Consider the following 19,204-nt stretch of genomic DNA (forward strand, 5'->3'; position numbering starts at 1 on the left):
ATAAGGGATTTTAGAAATAGGCCTTGAACGCACGTGATATAGAGGGTTTATACATAGTGACCCCCCCGAGTACGGTACTTAATAAGCTAAGATTAACTTTGAGTTCTATATAGCAGATTCCATATACATCAACGGAGCGGTGAAAGGCTTGCTAGCCATAGAGCTCAGGTCGCGTCTTCTCACACCACAATGGATAATATAAATGCTCCAACTAAAAAACTCATGCACTCCGCATGCATGGAGAACTCCATGAAGGCACGTGAGCTAGAGAGTCTCGGCTGGAACAATATCGAACCCACATGATTGAGAGCTTATGAAGTGATGGAGAGCTTACGAGACTACAGAGACGATATTATAGAGATCCCATATCCACCTTAGTGAATGCGACTTACACTTGGAAGTATGACATTATGTTCATGGTAATCGTTTGGATAAAGGAGAGGTCCACGACTATGGTAGTGCATAGTTACGAGGTCTCGCTATTGGGTCCATTTAAGGGCATTTCCAAGGAGACAGTAAGACCTTAGATGACACGAGGGGCGAAAGTTCCATGCCCTTACCGTGGCCTGCAATGGCAGTTATAAAGTTAAACTAGGAGCATAATGGATTAACACACATAAGTTAATGTCTACATAGATGCAAGAAGACATGAACCAGTAGAAGGAGACCGTTCATTCATAAGGTCCTTCTCATTGAGTCATATGGCTTTTTATTTAAACTGATTATTGCTATGTGAACATGGGAAGAAGGAATACGGGAGACTATGCTAATAGAGATTTTATCACCACTTGTATATGGGTAGAACCCAGAAAAAAGGACTCACAGGTTTCAATGGTGAGAATAATATATATGATTAGAAGGTTTACTGCCATTTACTGATTTTTTTACACCCTCGTACTATAGTTTCTCAGAGTCCAAGTGCCATAATTTTAATTTTTGCACCACTCAGGATATCTCTATCAATAAAGAAGCATTATTACCATGTACTGAAAATATTTATTATTTTTATTTATCTTTTATTATGTTTAAGAGGTTGAGTGCCAGAATTGAGAATATTGCAAATCAATTTGATGTCCTGTAAGTCAAGAAAGAAGTTGTGTATCTCGTAAGGTGATATGGACCCTTTATAATGAATATAATGTTCAGTTGATTATTTTGACTGATATAAGATTTTCATTGTCATTTACATAATTTTTATGACCATTTACTGAAGCTTTTTACTGCCATTTACCTAGTATTCATAGTGACATATACTAAGTACTCTTAAAGTTCAAGTGCCATTATGAGAAGAAACGCAAAACAAGTTGGGTGATAGGGATAATTAACAGTCGTGTGCTGGCATGGAGGCCTGCAGTCCCACATTTAAGGGTCATTGTTCTAACTCTTTTTGTGGATGGATGCAGGTCAGTGGACACACTTCTCAACCAGATTTGTTGATGACGTTTGCTGAAGATGACACTGGCATACTTTATATTACCTGCGGAATGGATAGATGCATATGTTCATCCTATGATAATACTTGATATTTTGGTTACAACTTTTGGATAATACTTAGAATTTTGGGAGTAGATTGTCCGTTGCATGGGTATACTATAAACATGGAATTTTGAGTCAACTCAGTGATCTATAGCTACTGCTGTGACTTACAAGTTTTTGAGCAAGACAATAGTTTTTACCTTACAACCTTCCATTAGATTTGATGGTATGGGATTTTTGGAATGAAGGAGGACTAATAATGAAGAAATTGGAACACCTTGTATTCCCCTTTCAAAATTATATTCAGTTGCTACTAATATTACAGAATCTTTACTTTTAGCAATGCCAATCTATTGATCTATGATATTCTCTAATCCAGTTATATGGGGAACAATAGGACTTGAGATTTAAGGGAATTTGGAAAATTCCATGATAAAAAGGGAGTGTGATTTCTACAATTAGAAATAGTAGAGTTGAAGTTGTTCAATGAAATAATGAATTGAATGATTCAAAGACATTAAAGTTATATGATTTTGAATGTATCAAGGATGTTGGAATGAGATGTGAAATAGAATAGTAGAAAGGTAGGTTGAAACACACACTAGCCTAACCATTGTGAGGTAAGAAAAATCTCATGACTAATGGTTGGACTTGGTTTTGGTTAGCACGCCTCTTTGTGGCACAAGGATTTGATGGCTCTTGGGTATGTGGATTTACTACATGCACCATCACTTGGATGCCAGGCCATTATGAATATGCTGAATAAAAGAGTCCATGATAGAATCGTTACCATAGATATTCAAGAAATCAAAGAGCACCCTGAATCAAATAAACTATTGGCTATGCAACTGTCCATCAATGATTGGTGCAGAATTTTAGTGATTGGAAAGGGCAATACAGAGAAAATTTTGGAGGTGATCAATCAGTTATCTTTGTCTTTGGACCAATTAATGGAGGAAGATAATATTGCTTTGGTGGATTTTGTAGAGAAGTCTCCTGAAACAATGAGGAACCTCTTCATGTATTCCAATCTCCCTCCTGCAGTGGGACCTTTGTCCCCGGATAGTTTGGGCCTGAAGTGCTTTTCTTTACCAGAAGGGTCCTCTTCCAGCACAACACAACATAGTTTTTGTGATCTTGAGGGTCTATCAAAAGATGTACAAGAGACAATATTCTCAAATCAACTCATGTCTACTGCAGTCACTCCAAAAAAGAGCTCTACATATACATATACTAATCCTTATTTCCCTCCATGAGTATTGGAAGATGAATTGTTGGCATATGATAATAAAGTTTGGGAACTACATGATATGAATTTATTAGCACCATTTGCACTAGAAATGTGGGTTTTCCAGGCTAATCTTGTTGAATCATCTAAAGCATTGAAAATGGAAGCAAAAAGGCAGGCGCAGAGCTTCAATATTAGCATCACACATAACCACCCTCTTTCCAACTTCTGCCCAATGTTAGCATTTGCTACAGGAAGATGCCCTTCCCCCGTGGGTGTTTTCGGGAGGTGTAAGAGCAAGATTTTAGAAACAGAAAGGAGGACTCCTAAGTACTTGAATGATATCTTCAATGTTGGGAGACCTTATATCAAGTGCAGATGTTTGGAAGAAAAGATGGATTGTAGAGCACAACCATTATGGTATGACCATGGGATTTGGTGTATGCTGCACAATTTACTAGCATTCTTTCCAAACAGGCCACTTAAAGCTGCTTTCAACTCCTTCCTTTTATTCATGAAGGCATGTATGATGGATTACCATTTATTGATGCATTTTAGTGCACATAACACAAGAAAATGAAGTTACTAATCATCTTGATTTCTTTATTTATGAAGGCTAGTGATATGGTTATATTCTGCAAAGCTTCTCTCACATTTCACTACATGAGGGAGCTGGTTTTATTAGGTGTGAAAAATCTGGAGAAGAACCCCCTTGCACCTTTGTTACCCCAACCATCACCACAAGTGATGTCATATGGGGAACTCATGCTACGGTCCTCGAAGACACTACTCTCTAGAGCATATGGATCTCGAGCTAGAGGGAGAGCAGTAGGACGCATCGGATATACGAGGGGACGGGGATGCACATCATACTACTCATGTAGAGACCACTATTCCAGTAAGTTAATTGAATGGCAACCCGCTACGGAGAGTTCAGGACATTTGGATAGCTCAGAATCCCAGGTATGGCCATCAAAGATCTTGAGAGGGGGTAAGACCATGTCATACACTGATACAAAGAACAAGAATCTTCCTGTACAGCATCTGCTCTATGATGACAAGGATTTATTGATGGCAGGTATGTGATGTTCAGTTGAGAAGTATCATGCTATTACCACATAATAGGAAAATTCTAATGAGTAAAGGAAAGAAATCTAGCATCTTCATACATGCATTGTTTGATAACCCTCTACTTGAAATGTTTTCAATTAAAAAACTCTTTATAGACTTTCTCTATCACCACCACAAGATGGATAATGTGATTTATTCTATAAAAGAAATTAACATTGCTTGGCAATTCTCTGGTAATTTAGCATCTTTACTTTGTAAACCTGGGACAGTATTCAGAGATGGGTCAGAGATTATGTGTCAGTGTGAAAATAGCACTTTTAGAAAGTTCATTAAAATGGAATGGGGACATGTGTGTACCATTGACAATGAAACTGTGAGGGAGAAGACATTAAAGGAATATTTGGGGAAGGGATTAGGACATATCCCTAGAAAACAGTTGAGCGTTGACATTGAATGTGTTATATATGATCTGGAACCAAATAATCACACTAAGTCCTGACTTGTTGGAAATATTAAACCCAATGGAGAAGGAATTTGGATTATTTTGCAGTAACTATTTGGAAAAACTAGCGGAGAAAAAGAAACTATACATTGAGAGAAGTTGGGATCCCTTAAGGACACCATCTATAACGAAGGAAGTGAGGAGATTAACAAGATCCCTCCTTATTACCTCTACAGATAAGTCAGCTTCGACTCTAGCATATATTTGTAAGAAGTTCATTTATGACCAAGCAATATTAAGGGTATCCAGTAGGGACTTCATGAGAGTGGACAACCCAGACATCTTAGACCGACTGGTCAAAGATATTCAAAACTTTAACTTGAAAATTACTCTAGATTCTCATACTTTGCCATATCTAATGGCTACTTTCAAAGCTCACAAAAACACTTTCAGATGGATTACTAATGCACACCTTTGTATATTCTCGGAATTGGCATCATTAATTACTTTTGCATTACAAGCATGCTTGGATCCCATCATGAAGTCATCTAGGGATCTCCAAGAGAAAATTGAATTGGAGGCCAACATGACAGTAAGTGCTTTTTGGATAGTTAGTTCCATTTACGAGGTGAAATTGAAATATCCAATCTGTCTTCATTGTAGATATAGGTAAATGTTATGAAAATATCCCTTTGGACAGGAAATATGGGTTGAAGAAAGTGATATCAGAAGTCATCAGTATGGCCTATGGAGGTAAGAGAAAGAGATATTTGAACCTAAACTGGAATAGGAAAAAAGCCTCATGGAGTGATAGACGAAGTAAAACTATGATATCCTGGTCAGAGCATGAGTGTATAATGATCAATGTGTGGCTCTTGGAAAACATGCACTTGAGATTGGCATAGCAAGTTTATAAACAAATCTGAGGCATACCCATGGGATTTTCCTGCTCACCCTTATGGTGTAATCTTTATCTATATTGGTTTGAACTTAACTTCATCAAGAAATTGTGGAAGAACAAAGATTGGGAGAGATTATCCCAATTTGAACACCCATTTCGATATATGGATGATATATTGTTAATCAATGTGGATTCCCCAAAGGAGTTTTTCAAATTACAAAAGAATGATGAGATAGACCCACTATGGATTTACCCCCTCCAATTTTTGGAGATAAAAGACACTACTATGGATGTACAAATTGGAGAGGATGGCATTGCTAGAGGAGTAAGAGCTAATTTTTTGAGCATGTCCATTACTGTTGTCAATAAAAGCAACGGGGTAGCAGTGACGAACAAATATGATAAAACTGAGTCCCTGGACTACCCGATATGTAAGTTCATCTGGGCTGATAGTAACCGACCCCTATCATTCTCCGAGAAAGTAATCCTTTCCAAAGTTATGCCCATACTTTATATGGAGAAAGAGGATTTCAATGCCTTTGGGCAGATTAAGAAATTGATCGGGAACTTTGAAAGAAATGGGTTTAAGAGGGATAAAAGTAGAAGACTTGTGAGAAGATTTTTGCAGCAAGAGTTCCCTGGACGCGACTTGGACCTTCGAAAATTGAGGAAGTGGCTAGGTAAATACACTTCCACAAGCCACAATTTAATGAAATATTCAAATTGTATACGTACTAACTCATACAAATCTTTAAACTCTATGTATACTTCATGGGCAGTAGTCTGACCCAATCCATAGTGATGGGCGGTCTACTGCCCTCACTAGGATTGTGTTGGACCTGCGGGAATATAGAAGGTGGGTCACACACACACACACACACACACACACACACACACACACACACATCCTCACATTGGGAGGAGATATTAAGTAGCACCTCAATTCTTATGGGGGCGTTTCTCAATTTAATGCATTATTATATGACAATGATTGGATAAGTAATATCCCATGGTCCATTTTATATGGATGGGGACATCTTGACATGAGAGTAAAACAAGCAGTTAAAAATGGAGCGATGTTTTGAGAGCTAATCTTACGTTTGTGAGATATACTTTGATTACACTGGAACAATGATATTGGAGCTACCTCCGTGAGCTCGTTGTTTTCATAACTAGACATATTTCTAACTATCATGAGTAGACCGCCATGAAGATGAAGGGCTCATGCGCACGTAATGCACCCTAGATGATTAGCTATATATATCCACCGAGAGATGGACGTTAGCTAATCGTGGAGAACTCGCGGAAGGGCATATAGAGAAATAGCGACGCCATTATCATAGATAGCACAATAGATATTCTCTGTCATGAATGCACTCAAAGTGATGAGAGGCCACGATGAGAAACTTCTCTATTTACACACAGAACCATTCCTTTAATGTGTGAGATTACTTTCTATGCCTCTTAGCCTCTTTGTTCGACCCTACATAGAAAGATCGAACTTAGAGAATGACCTTTCTTACTAGTTTCCACTTTGCATAGTATACATTTTTCACGATATGTCAGACAACAGTAGCATGTTTGGATTAGGAACGGACTCCAGTGGTCAAATGGTCAAGATAGCGATACGGTACTTGATAAGCTAAGATTAACTTTGAGTTCTATATAGCAGATTCCATATACGTCAACAGAGCGGTGAAAGGCTTGCCAGCCATGGAGCTCAGGTCGCGTCTTCTCACACCACAGTGAATAGTATAAATGCTCCAACTAAGAAACTCACGCACTCTGCATGCATGGAGAACTCCGTGAAGGCCCTTGAGCCAGAGAGTTCGAGATTCAGTTGGAACAATATCGAACCCACATGATTGAGGGCTTATGAAGTGACGGAGAGCTTACGAGACTACAGAGAGTCACGATATTATAGAGATCTCATATCCACCTTAGTGAATGAGACTTACACTTGGAAGTATGACATTATGTTCATGCATCTCCAAGGAGACAGTAAGAGCTTGGATGACACAGGGGGCAAAAGTTCCATGCTCTTACCATGGCCTGCAACGGCAGCTATAAAGTTAAACTAGGAGCATAATGGATTAACACACATAAGTTAATGTCTACATAGATGCAAGAAGACATGAACCAATAGGAGACCGTTTGCCCTTCTCATTGAGTCATATGGCTTTTTATTTAAACTGATTATTGCTACGTGGACATGGGAAGAAGGAATACGGGAACCTATGCTAATAGAGATTTTATCACCACTTGCATATGGGTAGAACCTGAAAAAAAGGACATAGGTTTCAGTGGTGTGAATAATATATATGATATTATTTCAGTGGTGTGAATAATATTCAGTGGTGTGAATAATATATATGATCAGAAGGTTTACTGCCATTTACTGATTTTTTTACACCCTCGTACTATAGTTTCTCACAGTTCAAGTGCCATAATTTTAATCTTTGCACCACTCCTATCTCTGTCAATAAAGAAGCATTATTACCATGTACTAAAAATATTTATTATTATTATTTATCTTTTATTATGTTTAAGAGGTTGAGTGCCAGAATTGAGAATATTGCAAGTCAATTTAAACTACTATAAGTCAAGAAAGAAGTTGTGGATCTTGTAAGGTGATATGGACCCTTTATATTGAATATGATGTTCAATTGATTATTTTGGCTGATATAAGATTTTACACTATCATTTATAGAAATTTTATGACCATTTAATAAAGCTTTTTATTGCCATTTACCTAGTATTCATAGTGACATATACTAAGTACTCTTGAAGTTTAAGTGCCATTATGAGAAACGCAAAACAAGTTGGGTGATAGGGATAACAACCGTGTGCTGGCATGGAGGCCTGCAGTCCCACATTTAAGGGTCATTGTTCTAACTTGCCCTTTTTGTGGATGGATGCAGGTGAGTTGGCACACTTCTCAACCAAATTTGTTGATGTCGTTTGCTGAAGATGACATTGGCACACTTTATACTACCGGCAAAATGGATAGATGCATATGTTCATCCTATGATAATACTTGATATTTTGGTTACAACTTTTGGCTAATACTGAGAATTTTGGGAGTAGATTGTCCTTTGTATGGGTATACCATAAACATGGAATTTTAAGTCAACTCAGTGATCTATAGCTACTGCTGTGACTTTACAAGTTTTTGGGCAGGAGAGTAGTTTTGCCCTTACAACCTTCCATTAGATTTGATGGTATGGGATTTTTGGAATGAAGGAGGACTGATAATGAAGGAATTGGGACACCTTGTATTCCCCTTTCGAAATTATATTCAGTTCTAATATTACAAAATTTTTACTTTCAGGAATGCCAATCTATTGATCTATGATATTCTCTGATCCAATTATATGGGGAACATTAGGACTTGAGATCTAAGGGAATTTGAAAAATTCCATGATAAAAAGGGAGTGTGATTCCTGCAATTAGAAACAATAGAGTTGAAGTTGCTCAATGAAATAATGAAATGAATGATTCAGAGACATTAAAGTTATACGATTCTGAATGTATCAAGGATGTTGGAATGAGATGTGAAATAGAATAGTAGAAATGTAGGTTGAAACACACACACACACGCACACGCATGCATGCATGCATGCATGCACGCACACGCACGCACACACATGCACACTTCCTATCCCTTTCCCCCTTTACTTTCACTTTGTCCTACCTTTCCCCCCCTCCCCATCTCCACTTATCATTTTCTTAAAGTTTTTTTTTGGCTAACCTCCTTTCCCTAACTTCATTTTATTTTCCTAATTCTCTTAAAATTTTCCCACTTCTTTACATTTTTTCCTAATTTTTCCTTTTCCCTACCCATCTCTCCTCTTTTTCCTAATTCCCCCCGATAAAACCTCTCCCTTCCCAACTTCTCCCCGCTACTATCCTAATTTGTCCTAAAAATTTTACTATTTTAATTATCTTGATATCCCTAAATTTCCTAAATCTTCCTTACCTTTTTTCCCAAAATAAATTTCCTATTTTCCCTTGATTTACCTTGTCCCCCCTTTTTTACTGTAAATTCCCCTATTATCTCCTATTTTCTCCTATTTTACCTTCCCCCCCCTTTTTTCCATCACCCTTGGATTTTTTCATTCTAATAATATTTCTTCTCTTTCTATTATAATTATCCCTAAATTTTGCCAATTTCTTTTGCTCGCTTCTGTTTTTTGAAAAAAACTTCGTTTTACATTGCTTCCTATTTTTTCCTAATTCTAAGTATTTTTTCATCTCCAAAATGCCCCCCCCGGCCCCTTTTTTCCTATTTTCCTATTTCTCCCCTTCTTACTTTTCCTATTTACCTTTTTCCCCTATTTTTCCTATTCTTTCTCATCCCTCTATTTTTTCTTTTTCCAAAACCTTACATTTCTCCCTCATAAGACTCTCCAAAAATCGCAAATTCTCATACTCTTTTAACACTATGCCTACATCACTAATTTAAGAAATCCCCTACATGTGCCCCCTTAAAAACCCCCCACCCGTGCACTCATTTTAATTGACTACACCATCCCATGCCCCTCCTCATCCTTTATGCCCTCCCTCTCCTTAGCTTCCCTTGACTGCCCACCTTCCAAAAAGTCCAAAAAAAAAACAAAAAAAACCCCACTTCCCTGACCATCCCTTCCCCGACTACCCCGCCCTCTCTCTATATAAATGACCCTCCTCTAAACTATCCTTCCCCACTGCATAACTCCACCGACGAATCCTCCCCTCCCCCTTCAAGTCTCATGCTTGCTACCCTCTATCGGGTTTGCCCAGTTCCCCTGCAATCTCCATCTTCTCCACTACTCCCAATACTTTGTACCCTCTGCGGCTCTGCCCTTGACTCCATGCGTCGTGCTCACATTCACCTTTCTGCTATTTGCGACCATCTACCATAGTCCGCAGTAGTCTGCCCAAGCTCTGCATGCTCGCGCACCTTGGTCCTTGCTCCAGTCACCTCTTTCCATACGTGTCCACTACTCTGCAAGATCGCATTCACTAACCCGCATGACTTGTACTTCTTACTGCCTGGTTCCCCCATCATTGCCATTTCGCTCCACCACCCATGTACAATGGACCCCCCCCCCCCCTTTCTTTTCCCTATTTTCTCTCCTTTTCCCTTCCCCCTCTCTTTTTTACATTATTTTCGCTCTATATATATTTCCCCCTTCTTTGTTTATATTTAATTTTACATTATCTTCTCCTCATAGTTAGAATGTTAAATTCCCCCTCTCTATTTACTTTACTTCCCTTCATAGTTAATTTTTAAAACTCCTTACTTTATTCCTCTTTGACTTCTTGTTAATCTATGGTACCTTTATTCCCATTATTTTCTTAAAATTTTTAAATCTAAGGTCCCTCATATGACTCCTCTTAGCTTACATTTATTCCTCTTAGCTTACATTTATTTAGAATTTTACCTCCTTTATTTCTAGCAATTTGTTTTAAAATTACCCCCTGCCTTTCTCTACTAAGATTCATTATTGTCACTCCTTAACCTTTAGACTGATCGTGTTAATTTTTCCCCAGTATTTCTATTAATGTGCATTAATAACTCCCCCCTTTTTTCTACAAAGGTTCATTACTTTTGCTGCTTAAGCTTGATAATCATTTGGCCAAGCATTAATTTTTATTATGACTCTGATAACAAGGGAGGGTTGTTGATGACACCTGTCTTCCCAACTAAAGTTAAAATTGGTTCTTAATATTTTGCTTGTTGGATGATGGCAGGTAGGCAGACTCCCCTCTGCAATAAAAGTGATGCTGTCAATGACTTATCAAAGCTCTACTACTCACATTTCCTCTTTTAGAAAAAACTATTCATCCTCTAGTGATGCTACTTCATTTTTAGTGGATGTTTCTTTCAAAGTTTATCTATTAAACATTTCTCATTCCTACTCTAAATTGTCTACTCTTCACTATGGAAGGGGGTGTTGTAAATGTCTTCTACACACACTCCTCCCCTTGGGGATCGCTGTGATCCTAGGGTGTACATGTCAAGAGCACAGGACTCACATACTATGGTTCCCCACATTGGGATGAGCAAGGAGTCTCTTATGCTTTTGATTATCTCATACACTTGTATTGATGTCTCTTAGGATAATTCTCGGAGGAATGCATGGAGATGTCCACATACTATAGAGAGTGCGTATTGAATGTGAGGCCACTAAAAGGCTTTAGTGCACCTTCCCTTCCCCACCGGCTCCTTGTTTTTAGGGGTGCCTTGGCATGACCGAGGAAAGGGTATAGTATGCTTTTAGTACCCCTATGGAAAGGGTATAGTATGTTTTATATTCTAACTTGATCCTTGCATTCATGTATTGAGGAGGCCAATTGGATGACTCTTGGAAGCATGTGATGACACCACTTCCTGGATTAATGAAATGTCAGATAGTAGACCATATGATAATTGCCACTCGAATGATAGTGGATAGGAGTTTTCTAGTAATGGGAGTATGTGATTCCTCATGATACTTATGGAAGTACTCATAGGTAGGCCCCCAACTTCCCTGAGATGGGATTGGGTTTAGCTACAGTGGACACTTGGATCGGATTACCATTGGGACTGATTACATGTTTATTATTTTAGGACAATATCGACTGCTAAGCCACCATGATATTGACTACTATGACCCATAAGGACCACCATGCTTGTTTGGTGATGAGTCATTTACATTGCATTATGCATATGGTAGGGCAACACTAATAGGAGGTGAGTGGCACCATTTATTCCCACAAGGCAAGGGTTCCACCCTCCGCCCTCGAGCCCTTCCCATTTTTTTAAACCAAGACCTAGATCTATACATTGGATCAACGCCCCTTGCACTGGGATATGAGCAAATTGGATGGCCCCCAAACTGACATACGACCATTGGTGGTGAAGTATTGGATGCGACTACAGACAAGGGGAGCGAGTATCGAGGCTTGATACACCAGCCTTGAAGCTCCGTGGAGGCACAGTTCTCCAGGCGCTAACAACGGGCCAAGGATTGCACAAAGAGAGACCACTTCAACATGTGACATTTGCAAAGTATTGCACAACAAGTAAGCCACTAATACCTGTATGAACTAGAACTCCCGGTGTTATGAAGAACCTCAACACGTTCGGGGCACCCCACTCTGCCATGCCCTTCTTGCATGCATATTCCATGGTGATCCTCTATATAACTAGGAGATGTCTGGCATTGAGAAGAATAGGCATAAGCGTAACATTCTACACTACACTGCCTTAGTCACGAGCATAACATTTTGGATTTCTAACATTACAATTTTCGAGTTCTACTTCGCTGCCGTGGTGCTGCACCCTGTGTGTGCATGTTTATTTGCTAGTGTATGAATGTGTATGTGTGTTGTTGTAGCATCGTCACAAACTTCTTACTATGTGATCTCTATGAAGGCAACCATCTGCCACTTTCACTATCGGCTATGCTTGCAGAAGGTAGTTCTGCATTAGCATAATGCATCAGCTACACGAGACTATTCGAGAGGATGCTCCTAGAGTCTATATCCCCTAGAATGTCATTGATTCGGCACTTGTAATATGTGCCTTAGTCTTTTTATGACAAGGTGCAGGTTAGTAGAGACCGCACAGACTTGAATATGAGAACCCTCTGAGTAATGGTAGAGCACAAGCGACTATTGATTGCCATTTTTCAACAAAAAGCATCTGGAAATATTCATGCTGAGATTCATAACTCCTGAGTGAAAACTGGGAGGGTCTGAACTTGTTCCAAGTCTCATGCTGAGTGTGTGACCCGCTCCATAAATCTAATCATGGGATCTTCTCTTGGATTCTCGATTAGAGATGCAGCTAGAATTTATTCTCTTAGATTCTTGATTAGAAATGTAGCTACAGTAATTAGATCTCAGTGATTCTCTTTGCTTCACCCTTAAGCATTAACATAAATGTAAACATAGTCATGATGAAACAATGGCTGCGACGGGCCTTTCGAAGCTATGACTAAGAATGTTGAGTAGTGGAGATTTAGATTCCATAAAATAGTAGGTAACACACACACACACACACACACACACACACACACACACACACACGTGCGTGCGCGCGCGCGCGCACACACACACACACACACACACACATGTATACTTCCCTATTTCACGCATATCCTATGTTTGGGACATATTTTACTATTACTATATCTATTGCCATGAGTGGAGGCCCTAACCGAGAGGTTATATGTCCTATTTCTTGGAAAAATCTAACTAGAAGAGATGCATAAGGATTCTAAGGGTCATATAACGTTTTTGATTCTTTCAGTACGGTTTTTCCTTAAGTATTTCGGAGCACCTAAGAAGGCCACGACCAAAAGGGAATGGAATTTCATATTTCATAGTTATTTCTAGAACTTATTTGTCTAGCCTATTCCAAGTGCATACCTTTTACATATGTCTATTAAATTTTTACTCTTTGTTCATGACTTATTTAGGTATGTCAATCTATATGCAGTTCTAAAGATAAGAAGATACTCTGACTCTTGTGTAATATATAGAGTTCAAGGGGCTCTCGATCATGAGGAGTCACTCATAGGGCCCAAGGGAATCATAGCACTTTACCACTCTTATCCATGCAAAGAAGACCTTTATGTGTGCATGTTGATGCCATAAAATGTTTCCATGGATTCAAATGCCTACTTAGTAGTCAAAGTTCATGTCATGACCATATTTGGGATCTTGGACTTACAGGGCTTACAGGGATCTGAATAGGATTTGAATTTGCTTAACAAGGTTTACTATTCATTTTTGGGATTTCCCTTTGATTGGACACTTTATTATATAAAGAGGAAAGAATGATTCATGACCATGATTGTGTAAATGGTAATTGCCAACATTGGATAGAGACATTGACATTGAAATTCATGACCTTGTTTAGAACAAGGAAGATACCCATGAACCACTATACTATCACTCCTTTACTCCCAAAAAAAAAGAAAACTCTTCAGTAGACTCTTAATGATCATGGGGTACTATTGATCTTTCAAAGTAATGGATATGTTGTTAGTTTATCCTTTATCTTGAATATACTAAAATTTAATTGGATAGTGACTTATGAATATTAGGAAAAATTTTGTTTAATTTCATTATATTCATTCACATTTAGGATGTTCTTGGCATATTTGTATTTTATGAGCATTTCTTTGGATCAAAATAGAGTAGAAATGGTCAGCAGTGTTTTTTACATTGGGTTACATTTGTTGAGAACTTCTCCTAATGTGAATGGGGAGAGAATTACCATTGGAGTCTTCTTTTATCTTATGAGTTATATTATGGAGAGATTTCATATCTAACTGAATTAAGAAACATTCATAGTGTAATTATTAATAGAAGTCAAGAATATAGCATGATTTTAAGTGTGAAATGGTGAAAAGGCCATGTAGCATGAAGTCTGTCCTTCAATTTTGACATTCTTAAGGAACTTATCGCACTTTGATGTGTGCATAAATTTAATTGTGATACTGATAATTGGAAAGTGCCAACAGGAGATCGAGGAAAGGTATAAGTATATTGAGGTGATATTTGGATTTTTTGACCTTGGGAATTCCCTTGGACTTGGTTGGAATACCCAAATTTATGGTTTACTTGAGATTCCCACTTATTACTTGGATTTCACTAACATTTTATATGCATTTCTTCATATCTTTAATTTCCCACCTCTGATTACTATTGAATAGTAAAATGCCAAGATTTGATTATGCTAATCTAGATTGAGTGACACGGATAACAACTGTGTGCCGGCATTGAAGCCTGCAGTCCCACAATTCATAGTGTGCATGTTCTAACATGCTATGTTTGTGGATGGATGCAGGTGAGTTGGCATACCTCTCCATTAGATTTGCATTGAAAATTCAAAGGCATGAAGATGGTATTGGCAACTTCGAAGCGTATTCTACAGCGAATTATCTCGAAGTATTATTAAATAAGATTGAACATTCTATTAGAGACTAGCCATCAATACTGTTGTACTTTTTGCAATGTTCTGACATGAATGTGAGTATAAAAATTGACTTTCACTTTATAACTTTGTGAGAAGGAATAGTATGATATGAATTATTCTCACTTAGGAAGTATTAAGAGATTGGTTAACAATGGATTACTCTCATTAAGTGTTTGAAAAGGACAAGAGCGCACTACAAGGCATAGGCCATTTTCCGACGAAAATACCGACGCTTTTTACATTAATTTTTTTTTTCACGGGCGCAAACGTTGCTATAAAAGTCGCTAAAAGCGTCGAAAAAAACCGTCGCTATATAGCGACGATCATAAACGTCGCTATATAGCGACACTGGTAAACGTCGCTATATAGCAACGATTAACAGAACAAAAAAAAAAAAGGATTAGTGGGGCTAAACAAGGCTTGCTATGGCCCTGTTTAGCCCCACTAATCCTTTTTTTTTTTTGGTAATTACAAAACAAAGTTTTTTAATAACAAAAATTCCCTTGCGAAAAGTTTCTTGTAGCAGTTTATAGTTAATCATATAAATCATTGATGGTGTGGTACGGGTTCTACTCTATGCATGATCCATACACACATATGGATCTAGAGAATAATTCCTATCATGCAACTCAATTCTCAAGAGCTTGTCCCTTTCGATTGGAGCTGCTCTCAATAGGCTACTCAATGATCATATTACTATAGTGATGTGAAAGGTAGACAAATTAATCGATACTTCTTCCTTAAGAAATTATGGTGGAAATGTGTAATTAGAATATGCTTCATAGCAAAGCTCTCGGTGCCTCTAAAGAGTTTCTTAAGATGTGTTTTTCTAACCGTGGTCTATTATCTTTTTCTTCAAGCAGTAACATGGAAACCTTACTTGTATTTTTAAATCATTGGTTGATATAAAGAAAAGAAGATTTTTTTTACTTCTATCCTTGTCCCTGAGCCTTCCCAAGTCTCTATCCTACTTCGGTTTTTCTTGAACTGAAATTGCAAAAATTCCTAGACAACTACTTTGCCTCTTGAATATCTCTTAATCCTTGAGGATTTGTAGGCTGAGTCCAACTGAGAAGTTGTAGATCTATGAACAAGCTACAACTTTTCTTTTGGAAGCAAACCCATCTAAGATCTATAATAAAAGTCATGGTATTGTCAAAATAGCCAAAAGTTTTTTTTGGTACAACCAAGAAAATGCCTTGAAATTGTGGAAATTTTTGGACAGCTAGCTTGCAGCCCGAATATCTCTCAATCTTTGAGGATTTGCAATATGAGTTCAACTTAGAAGTTGTAGATCTACAAATAAGATACAACTTTGCTTTTGGAAGCAAACCCGTCTGACATTTATAACAAAAGTTATGATGCTGCCAAAATAGCCAAATGTTGTTTTTGCTACAGCTATAAAAATTCCTCAAGCTATGCATTATGCTATAAACTCCATATGTCATAGATTAAGCTATGGAGACATTCTACTCATGTTGGATACAATGGATATGTTGAGGATTGCATTTTTAAACATGGGCTATAATTTATAAGGTCAAGCTATAAGTCACTGTTAGAGTTCTTTAATAAGTTTTATGTGAAAGGAGATTTTTTATATGCTTGAAAGAAGTAATATGGTACTAAGAGACTTGTACTTTTTACCTTTTTATGGTGTCGATTTATTTTACTAGCTCCTCATTGATTTGGCCAGGTAGGCCTAATGGTTCTTGTTTGCAGGCCTATCATGATGCAATATCATGATAGGTTGAGAAGTGATCAAAGGACAAGGGGGCCTTTGATTTGTTTATATACTCCTCTAGCAATTGCACTAACATTTTAGAAGCATTTTATTAAATTGTCTAAATGCCAACCTTTGATTATTTCCACATATTGAAATGCCAAGGTTTGATAATGCTAGTCTAGATAGAGTGACATGGATAACAACTGTGTGCCACCATTGAAACCTGGCTACCATAGCTTGAATGAATTTTTCTAACTTTCATTTGGTTGTGATGGTGCCAGGTGATTCAGTATACCTCTCCATCGGATTGGCATTATAAAATCTTTGGCATGATCTGATGGACGTAAAATGCGGCATTGGCAACTTTGAGCAGAACTTTGTGGCAAATTATCTCCATCTATTGTAATATGGGAATGAATTATTTGTTGGAGATTACTTTTTACTCTTTTTGTAGGTTAGAAATTTTATTAATATGAATGTGAGTATTATGATGACTCCCACTTCGATACTTTGTTTGAAAGGGTTGAATTTTAATGGATTACTCTCACTTGTTTTTTGAAAAAAGGACAATGGCATTTGTTTGCATTTGGTTTACTCAAACATTGAAGATTGGTCTAGTAGTGTAGTAGGTTAGATTTTTTGATAGGAAACACACAAAGAAAAAATAAAAATAAAAATAAATTTGACTAGTAAATGTATCTCACACACACAAACACTTATTTCTTTACACACACACACACACACACACACACACACACACACACACACACACACACACACACACACACACACACATGAATACTTCCCTAACTATGATTTATTCTTTTATGTGCCCCCGTGAAATCTTCCCTTTACAATTTCTTTTTAACCACCCCACATACCAAGCCCACTAATCATCCCATACCTCCTCTAATCCCTTTTAAATTCATGCACTCATTCACTCCTTACCCCACTTGTGACTTAAACTTCACTTGTGGCTAAACTGTTTTTTAATTATCTAAGAATCCATATGGTTGTATATATTCTGAGATAAAGCGATAACAAGCCGGGGAAAACATGCATTACCTATCTACCCAAACGTAGCTATGATGTTCTTACACCTAGTTTGTTTGGATGGTGGCAGGTAAGTGGACCCTGACCTCGAAACCTGGATTGCCTAAGGATTCGATATCTTTTCTCAATATTATGTTTGCCAAACTCAAAATTATTAAAAATTCTTAATTTTGATTGAAATTTTTGCAACTCTAGTTGCATTTTTCAACTTAGATGTCTCAAACATTTTTTCTTTATATGTTTCTCTTTTTTAACTTTTTATCCAATGGATGGAATTAATTGTGTGGCTCAATTATTGATGGGATTTTTAAATCTAAACACAAACTTTGATTTTCCCCAACTAGCCTTTGGTCGGCACTAGTGGCATACAATCCATTGGATAATTCTTTAGCATGGATAATCCCTAGTCATGCTGTGATCCACCACCTTATTTTTTACTAACTTTATATCTATTTTGTAGAAGTGGATTACGCATTTACTATTGGCATTATTTTTTCATTTTGACACTTATCATATAGTTCCACTTTTATTCACTTATTATCAGCAGGTGGGGAGTAAGTTCCACATGGTGGGCTTACTCCCCACCATGTGGTCTTAACCTTTGGGTTTGGGGTGGGACACACACACACACAAAATTTGATTAGTAAATGTATCTCACACACACAGAAACTTATTTCTTTACACACACACACACACACACACACTTGCCTCCCAAAACGGAAGGGACTAGATCCCAACTGAGACCCTATGGGTGAGACAACTCACCCACATGTGGAGGACCAAATGAAAAATACATACCTGCAAATATTAAAATGGGTTGGGCACGAGAGTTCAGGACTTTTGCAATACCCCATATGAAACCCCTCCGAAAAGAAAACATGAGGGGATAAGGGTTGCTAAGGGTAGGAGCACTTCACACCAAAGAGCACACCTTCCACCTCCTTGCCCACTTGCCTCTCAAAGAGGAAGGGACAGACCTCTCACTCGAAATCCCAAGGATGGAGCATTACATACCCATTTATATAGGATCAACTACAAGTATGTGCACCTATAATTACTGTGGGTGTTTGGCTAGATTATATGAAGCATTTACAAGCCATGTATATTTTCTTAAAGGGAATGAAAAGGTGGAAATATTCGACCTAAATTAAGGGGTGAAAAAGGAACTAAGATATAGGAAGAGCCGAAGAGCCCTTAGCATAGAACCCTCCGCTTGATTTTTTGAATACTAAGGGCCCCTAAATGAATGGGGTACCATTGAACCTTCAGGAAGTGTAGGGTACTAGATGACCCTGGCATGTGCAAACTTAATCTCCTGCCCTCCCACCCTTGGGTGTGGTCCACAACGGCCTCCT

The sequence above is a fragment of the Dipteris shenzhenensis genome, chromosome 18 (assembly GCF_047967505.1).
Source record: "Dipteris shenzhenensis isolate YYH24624 ecotype China chromosome 18, Dip_SZ_1.0, whole genome shotgun sequence".
Lineage (NCBI taxonomy): Eukaryota > Viridiplantae > Streptophyta > Polypodiopsida > Gleicheniales > Dipteridaceae > Dipteris > Dipteris shenzhenensis.